The 9,394-nt window shown below is 38.3% G+C and overlaps 1 pseudogene; it reads right to left on the reverse strand.

Annotated features, from left to right (window-relative positions):
- Nucleotides 1–5,152: 5,152 nt before the first annotated feature.
- On the reverse strand, nucleotides 5,153–9,177 carry LOC120172179 (annotated as a pseudogene).
- Nucleotides 9,178–9,394: the final 217 nt, after the last annotated feature.

Below are 9,394 nucleotides of genomic sequence, written 5' to 3' on the forward strand. Positions count from 1 at the left end.
CAATTAACAAGTTTGGTAAACTGGTTAAAAACAGGGGAATTATAGAGCCTAGCAGTGTTATAAACAAGAATAAAGGGACCAGTTGCATTTCAGCTTCGTCTGCCAGTGTAGATATTAAGGTTCCTGATCCTAATTTTTCGCTGATAGTTCCTAACTCGAATTGTTTAAAGAGCCAGTTAAGAAATAAAGCGATGGTGGTGCATAGAAGCTCGCTATCCACAAAAAGTGAGCCTCTACAGAGAAGGAGAATGGCCAGTTACAGCAAAGTTTATAGAAGGAGGGAGAGAAAACAATGGCATGGGGAGATTCATAAGGAAACTAATGGTACAGAGGTTGTTCCAGTTCAAAACAAAGTTTGTGATCAGGTCTGCACGCCAATACAAAAGATTTCTACAGCAACATAGCTTAATTCTCCAGGCAGAGAGGAGACAAATTTAGTAGAGAAAGCTAGGATTAGAAGTCTCGATGGAGAGCCAGAGGGTTGTGTTACGGACAGTCATTTGATTAATTCCAAATCAGGATTTTGCAAAAGAAGGGCAAGAAGATCATTGGTAAGAGAAGCGCTAGAACATGTCGATATTTCTACAGCCTCTTCTACAGAATTTTCAGAGCTTTTAGATGAAGCAGTAGCCACATGGCAAGTGAGTCAGATTTTGGGGGTCTCTTTTACTAAGGGGAAGGAAGCTTTTCTGGACAAAATAATTAAATTAGAACAGGGCTTGAATTTGGCCAGTTGAGTTGCCATAGTGGGGAAGTCAGGTTCTCAAGAAATTTTAATGAAAGACAAATTAGCAATAATTTCATGGAATGTTAGGGGCTTGGGGAAAAGAGAAAAACATAAAGCAGTCCAGAGATTGGTCTCTACCTCACATCCTTCTTTTCTTTGGTTACAAGAAACTAAAATAGAGAAGGTTCAAAGGTCTTTTCTGAGAAGGAATGGACTGAATAATCTTCAGAGTGTTATTGAATCTCCAGCTATTGGTTCTTCAGGGGGGCTTATTATGTTGTTGGGATGACAATGTGTTTGAGATGGAAAATCACTGCATTAACAGAAGATTCATTGCTGTTGTAGGGAAATTCAGGCTGCATCAATTCAGAAGTGTCCTCATTAATGTTTATGGGCCTTCAGTGGAGGAAGAAAAAGAGAGTTTTTTTGAAGAACTCAGTGTGTTCATCTCTGGACAGAACCTGCCGGTTTGTGTTGGAGGAGATTTTAATGTTTATTTGTGTGAAGATGAGAAGGTGGGTAAAGCACAAAATAGGTTCTCTATGAGGGATTTTCTCTCAGTTTATTCAGTCTTTAGGTTTGATTAATCTGCCTTTGAATGGGGGAAGGTTCACTTGGTGTAATAACCAAGATGATCCAACTTTTGTTAGATTGGACAGATTTTTGGTGGATGGTCAATTTTTAGCTACTTTTCCTGAGATTTCTCAGTCTCTTATTCCTAAATCCCTTTCAGATCACAATGCTATTTTATTGAAAGATGAAGATACTGATTGGGGGAAAAGACCGTTTAGACTCTTTAATTATCTGATGGAGGAAGACAGCTTTGAGGATATGGTCAGACATTCTATCACAGATTGTAAGAAGACTGGGAGAAAAGGTGGGATCTTAAGTATTTTGAAGAACTCTAAAGCTGCCATCAAGAAATGGTCAGGGAAGAAGAATCAATTTCCGGAGTAGCAATATCAGATTTGGAAAAAAAATTCAGAAGCTTGAGGAAGACGCCCAGCAGCTGAATAACAGCTCTGTTCAGGGGATTGCTAAAGAGCTTAGTGTTTGTAGAGCAGAGTTATGGAGACTTCACAGAATTGAGGAGCAGATTTGGCTTCAAAATTCTAGGAAGAAGTGGCTTAATGATGGGGACTGAAACACAAGATTCTTTCATACTTGTGCTTCAGTTAGGAGGAAACGAAATGCTCTGAATGCTTTAATTGTTGATGGGAATACTACTCACGATCCAACTGTTATCAAAGCCAAGGTCAAAGATCATTTTTTCAAAATTTATATGATCGGTCTACTTTAGAAGTTGAAGATATTGGTTTGGTTTCCCCAGAATTTCTTTCGAACAGAATATGCTTTTAGAGAAGGAGTTTTCCGAGGAGGAGGTTTGGGAAACTCTAAAGTCTTGTGATAGTAATAAAGCTCCGGGGCCCGATGGATTGAATTTGGGTTTTTTTAAAAGGTTTTGGTCTGTTCTTAAGGGGAATATTATGCAGTTTTTTCACAGATTTTTTGTGGGGAAAGAATGGGAACATGATATTAACCATACTTTTATTACCCTTATTCCTAAGGAATCTAACATTGGAAGTCTTGATGATTATAGACCTATAAGCCTAGTAGGAGGAGTGTATAAGATATTATCCAAGTGTCTTTCAAGGAGGCTTAGAAGTTGTATAGGAGATCTTATAAGCCCGACTCAATTCGCTTTTATTCCCGGTAGACAAATTTTGGACTGCTCACTCATTGCTAACGAGGGTATTGATTATTGGAGGAAGAAAGGGCTAAAGGGTTGTGTGTTTAAAGTTGATTTCAAAAAGGCATACGATACGGTTGACTGGCCTATCTTGTTCAAGGTGATGGAAAAAATGGGTTTCGGTTTCACATGGATAAGTTGGATTAGGAGATGTGTTTCTACAGCTTCAATCTCAGTGTTAGTTAATGGGGTTCCATCCGAGGAGTTTCCAATGGCCAAGGGTCTTAGACAGGGATGTTCACTCTCGCCTTTACTTTTTAACCTAGTGGGAGAATTATTGAATCTTTTAATTCGAAGAGCTGTTTCGGAGGGTTTATTTGCTGGTTTGACAGTTGGCAAGGAGGAGGGGTCTTTTAATCTTTCACACTTGCAGTTTGCGGATGACTTAATTATTTTCTGTGGAGCTTCGAAGACTCAAATTATGAATGTGAAGAGGGTGCTTAGAGTATTCGAGGTTATATCAGGGCTGCAACTAAACCTGAAGAAAAGCAGACTCTTCGGGATTAATATATCCCAATAGGAGGTTAAAACTTGGGCAGATTCTATCGGTTGTTTGGTGGGAAACTTCCCATCTAATTATCTAGGCCTCCCTCTAGGTGCTACTAGGAATTCCTCTGTTATCTGGGAACCAGTGGTACAAAATTTTCACTCTAAATTAGCAGGTTGGAAGGCTGCTACTCTTTCTTTAGCAGGGAGACTGGTTTTGATCAAATCCGTTCTATCCTCACTACCTACGTATTTTTTTGTCTATTTTTAAGATTCCAGCTTCTATCCTCAAGACTCTCAATTCTATTATGTCTAATTTCTTATGGGGAGGGGGCAATGGTATTAAGAAGATACACTGGGTTAAATGGGATGACGTCTGCAAATCAAAGACTGAGGGAGGCTTGGGAGTTCGGAATCTGATTTTTATGAACAGAGCATTGCTAGGGAAATGGTCTTGGAGGTTTGCAAATGAAAGAAATTTTGTTTGGAGGAATTTTATTTGTAGCAAATACAACATTGACTCTTCTAGACTATTGTTTGACAGCAAGATTCCTTCTCAATCCTCCTGGTTGTGGAGATCAGTGGTTAATAACCATTTCAAACAAGACTCATTTGGTTGTAAGTTCCGTAGTTTGTGCAAGTTTTATGTCGGAAATGGTAAGCATGTTCGATTTTGGCAAGATAGTTGGGCTGCTGATTTTCCATTTCAGATTCTATTTCCTAGACTATTTTCACTGTCAACTAATAAATTCGGTAAACTTTGTGAGTTCGGAGAATTTCTTTCTTCGGGTTGGATTTGGGATGTTAAAGTTCGAAGAAATTTAAACGATTGGGAGCTTGAACAATGGTGCAATTTGGTGAGCATCATTTCTTCTTTTTATCTATCTATTGATTCTAGCGATGGATTGATCTGGAAAGGCAGTGGGGATGGGGTTTATACAGTCGGTTCTTGTGTTAAGAGTTGTGCTTCAATTTCAGAAGAGTCTCATTTCTGGAACAAGATTGTTTGGAGAGGATTGGTTCCCCCTAGAGTTGAAACATTAGTTTGGCAAATTGTGCTTCAAAAAATTGCAGTTAAATCCGAATTGGTTAAAAGAGGAGTTCAAGATATTGAGGATGGCTTATGCCCTCTTTGTAAAATGGTTGAAGAATCTTCTTCGCATCTATTCTTCTCCTGTTCGGTTGCGTGGTCTTTGTGGAATAAATTTCTAAATTTTTGGAGATTTAGTTCTGTGTTTTCTGCAGAAGCAAAAAATTTTCTTCTTGCTTGGGATGAGTTGAAATCTAATTCGGTAATTTGGACTTTCATTCCTGGGACTGTTATTTGGACAATCTGGAAATTCAGGAATTACATAGTTTTTGAAGGGGGGAAGCTCGATCAGACTGAATTATTCTTCTTAACAAGAGTTAGGCTGGCCTCTTGGTATTTAGCAAAGAATAAGGATGTTTCTATTCTTAAGGACTCCTTAATCTCTGATCCTTCTGTAGGGGATTCTTACTCGTCCTACAATTTCTTGAAGTCTTCCATAACCCTTTGGTTACCTCCCCCTACGGGTTTCATCAAGTTGAATGTGGATGCATCAATTAGTTGTGATTGGGAAAAATCAGGTCTGGGTGGTCTTATGAGGGATCATTCTGGTGCAATCCTTGGTTCTTTTCGGGAACCGGATGGTTCTGGACCTCCAACATTGAAGGAACTTAAAGCTATCCAAAGGGGTATCTCTTTCTTTACCTCTGTCCTAGGGAGGGTTAAAGATAGGTTGATCATAGAGAGTGATAGCAGAGTTGCAGTAGACTGGATCAATAAGGTTGTCCCATGTCCAGCTGTTTATGGTTTCATTGTTAGAGATATTGTTGAGTGTCTTAAAATCGTCGGGGGGGTTGTTAGATGGATTGCAAGGACAGCTAATATGGATGCCGATGCTCTAGCAAAGGCTGGTATAGGTTGATTATTATGTTGTTGACTTCTATAGTTCGGTTTTAAGGCTCAAGAATTGTTGTAAGGGTACTACTTGGATTTTTCTTTCCAAGGTTGTAATTCTTATTTTCTTCAATGAAATTATAAGGCACTCTTTTCCTCCTTCCCATGATTAAGAAGCTTCTTTACAAGCTCCATTAATCAAGAAGGAGGTTTTTAAAGAGACCTTCAAATCTTATAAAAAAAAACGTTCAAGCCCTATTCATCTATGCACACAAATATATAACAGAGGCACACACCTTTGGGGCATAAACCCACCAGTTTCACAGCAGATCTTACATCAAACCATATGAATCTCGAACCCTGTAATGCTAGTTCCTACCAACACATTCCGCAAGCTCACCTCCTCCACTCTACCTGGGTTGCTTTCGCTGCAAAATCCAAGAAACACAAACACAATGTATTTATTATTAATATGTATTCGTACTCGCTTTTTTAAAAAAGGACATTCTTTTAGCTTCATCTTGAGATGGAAGCCATGTGGAACAAACATGATCGCATCCCGGACATAGGTAAATATAAAATATTCGTTACCGTTTCCATCTCTAGATGATGAAGTGGGTCTGTCGCTTCTGACCTCTTCTTTCACTGAATGCACCTGTCTGTGTGTCCTCTGTGACTGTGTGCTTATTTTACTATTGGCTGAAGAAGGTAAAGACTGGCGACGAGTGAGATTACTTTTGTCACCTCCATCTGAGGCAGAGCGAGGAGAGCCTTGAATCTGAGGCAGATTCAGTAGCTGCCATGTAGGTTGGCAATGCAGGACCATTCTCTGTGCGATCTTGTTTTGCGGGATTAGAAGCTTTCCTGCCAGAATTCTATTGCTCATTTTTAGTGGGTCATCCTTCCTCTTCAGCTGCACGTTCATTGTGGGAGTATTCTCATCAGTAGCAGTTGTATCTGTCGAAGGCTTTGAGTCCATAGCAGCGGGATCAGAACATAAAAAATCTGCCGTCTCATCCATCCCTACTGGCCCCGGTGCAGTTTCAAGGTCGGGTGATTTTGAAGTTCTCATCTGTTTCTTTGTGTTCTCAGATGAGTCATTCACTGTCACAGCAGTTGAACTATTTGCTGTCAAGGCCATCACTTCCTTCATCTTCTCAGGTGAGCTATTTACTGCCATCGTCTCTAGACTCCTCTTCTCAGCTGAACTATTTACTGCGATGGCCAACTCTTTCTTCCTCCTTTCAGATGAACTATTCGCAACTGTCTCTTTCTTAATCTTCTCAGCTGAGCTATTTACAGTCACGGCCTTCTCTTTCTTCATTTCATCAGCTGAATTATTTGCTGCCATGGCTGTCTCTTTGTTTTTCTTTTCAGCTGAACTATTCAGGCTCTCTTCAACAATATCGAGGCCCATGGTGCTTGAGACCTTTTCCAAACTTTGTTTTGGCTTTTCAGATTCAAACTCCGACTGTGAATTTTCTACTACAGGATTATGAACCTTTCTCAAGCTGCGTTTAACCTTCTCAAGCTCATTTTGTGGGTTTGCCTGAACTGACTCGGATGGCTGGCTGGAAAATTTCCTCAGATTACGGTTGGGCTTATCAAATTCAGAGGTTTCTTGAAAGGAAGTACCATCCATATTTGCAGGAGGAATCCTGCGGACACTTCGTTTTGGTCGACCAGTATCCATTTCAATAGCTTGACCATTAACCTGCTTATTCTGCAATTTAGAGTCGTGAGCTATCTTTGGTTGGGGAATTGGTTTCCAGAAGCAGGATGCTGACCACCGCTCTAACCAGATCCAAATAGAATTTGGCTCCCCAGCATTATAATGGAGGTGCAAAGGCATCACAATTGGTGATGAAGCAATGAGCTAAAGAAAAACACAAAAGTCACTAGCCCAATTTGAAAGTACAGGGACAAAAGCCGAATGTATTCCAATTTAAAAATCATGTTTACTAACAGTTGATTGTTAACTATTAGTCTACTTGCAAAACACTTCTTAACACCAATGATTTGTAGGTGCCGTGATAAAACAAGACAGGTCTAGGTTCGATAAGAGTGATGCATACTTACTGCAAAATGTCTCTGATGCCGAATATTTGGGGTGCACGGATTTCAGATTTTTTAAATGTACAGTTAAAAATGACATACATGATCTAGTGAGGGACACTCGTTAGACAATCAAATCTCTCTAACGTGATACTTTTGGGTTCCATGAGAAGGTCAATGATATTCTCAGGCCAACCTGAAACTAATGCAGTGGAAGACTATGAACAAGAAGGTAAACATGAACAAAATAGTAGCTTTATCTATTTTCATCAATCAGTTTTATTATTGGAGCAAAATGAAGTTGACTCCAATATCAATATTAGAAAAAAAAATATGAATGCACACATTAACTACGTAAAACTGTTTCTTGCATGCCAAGTAACCAACCACAAAGCACAAAGCACAAAGCACAAAGCACAAAGCACAAAGCACAAAGCACAAAGCACAAAGCACAAAGAACAAAGTAACACATTATATTTAAAGGTCAATTCTATTTACTTCCAGTTCATAAATTAGAGGAACATAGATACCTTACACACAAAAGCATTTGCTGACAACTTCCCAATGCGTGAAGTCATATTAACTTCAACAGAAACTACAAGCTTGCTCTCCTGCTGCAGAGCAATAAAATATTAAACTATTAAAATAAGCTAGCCTAACTATCTTTTCAATAAATACAAAAACAATGACACTTAAAGTTCATATATAATACTATATCATGCATATTGTAATGACTAAAAGTAGAAGATGGCAATGGTATAAACAAGGTATACCTAATAAATTTGAATGACATGCATGGTTATACATAAATTTCAATTATTAAAACCAGGATAATTGCATTTGTTAAAAGAATTTACCAGCTGCTAGAGTTCTCAAACATATTACCAGAAAATTCATTTGATTGCGATTCTTCTCCAACTCATCAACATCATCAGAATGCCTGACCATTACTCCCCGAACATGCGCTTGTAACTTGACAATTCCCATCATACACACAAAGTAGCAATAGCTTGTCTCCTAACCAAGTGACCACGAATGAGTGCCTGCAGCCTTATAATGCCTTTGAGTGCCCAGAATGCACGGCGAGCCTTCACATGAAAAACTCATGTCAGTTTAGGTATAATATCTACAAAAAGGTAATTCTTAGGGTACGGAAACATATAAAATTGATAGTGAAAATTCACACAGAATAGCTGAAGGATACCAGGTAACCCCTAAAGGAAGCCTGCACCAGGGTTGCTGCTTGTTCTTGCTTTATCCTTTCAGGATCACATGGTGAATCCTGAAGAGTGAGCTTCAAAGAATCTATGTCTTGACTCATTGGCAGTGTGTCCCATCATCATGTGAGATATTTGCAACTTCCTCGTTCTCCAATTCTAATTTTCTTTCATCTCTCTCAGTGGCACATGGATTCAGCTGTGAAGAGAAGGGAGGAGCCATAGCCAAATCAGTTTCTGACACCCTGGCCGCAACCAATACTTGTCTCTCATTGACAGCCTTCTGTAACATCCAGCATAGAAACATATACAGCATATATTATTATTTTATGACTGACGATGGGAGAAAGATACCAAACCAATAGTATTTTTGGCATCTTTTCTGTTAACAATTTTTTATTTTGTTATTTTAAGAACTTCTATTTTTGCAGTTGAATTAATTTACATTTAATCTTTTTAATATACCTTTCCTTTCTTTTATACTTAATCTTAATATAATAGTTTTCTCCTCATTAAAAACATATCTTAGATCCCGTACGTTGATGTTTTCTAATATTCTGTGGTCTTTTAATAATCAACTGTTATCAAACCTATTTTATTTACAAAGTAGAGTTTATTAACTTGCAAAGCATACCACTTATTGCAATCATGGCTTTGTTCCTTTCAACATTAATAAAGATGCAAAAAGCATCATTTTTTTCTGTTCCGTTTTCATTGGGAAAATGCATAATCTAACTACATATTAAATATGCTCCAAGGAGCATTAGGATCTCGATGGAGGCAACTGCCCCACTATGGATCAGTCCCTCATGCAGCATAAAGCAAACTCTAATTACGAACATTATAAACAAGAATTTACAGTTGTACAACATAGTCGTTGCAGATATAAACAACGTGATATTTTCTTTTTTGTAATAATTAGAAGTAAAACATTACCTCCTTTGCTCTAGGATAACTAGATTTGGAATATTTCTTTCCGAAAACTACACCTCTTAATCCATTTTCCCAGTGATTTTCTCATTGCACGAATATCAAGCGGAACTGCAAAGAAACATAATCGACTTTCAGCGTAACAGCTTAGCACACATTAATAGTAAATTAAGTCATCATTAAAATAGCAAATAAAACGCGAAAGAAGAAAAAAAAGAAGAATAAATATAACAAAGTCACGGAAACAATTACAAACTCCCCAAAGAAATCGGCAAAGCAAATGACTGTAATCAGCTAAATTTCGAAAA

This window comes from Hibiscus syriacus, unplaced genomic scaffold, assembly GCF_006381635.1.
Source record: "Hibiscus syriacus cultivar Baekdansim isolate YM2019G1 unplaced genomic scaffold, ASM638163v2 tig00111844_pilon, whole genome shotgun sequence".
Classification (NCBI taxonomy): domain Eukaryota; kingdom Viridiplantae; phylum Streptophyta; class Magnoliopsida; order Malvales; family Malvaceae; genus Hibiscus; species Hibiscus syriacus.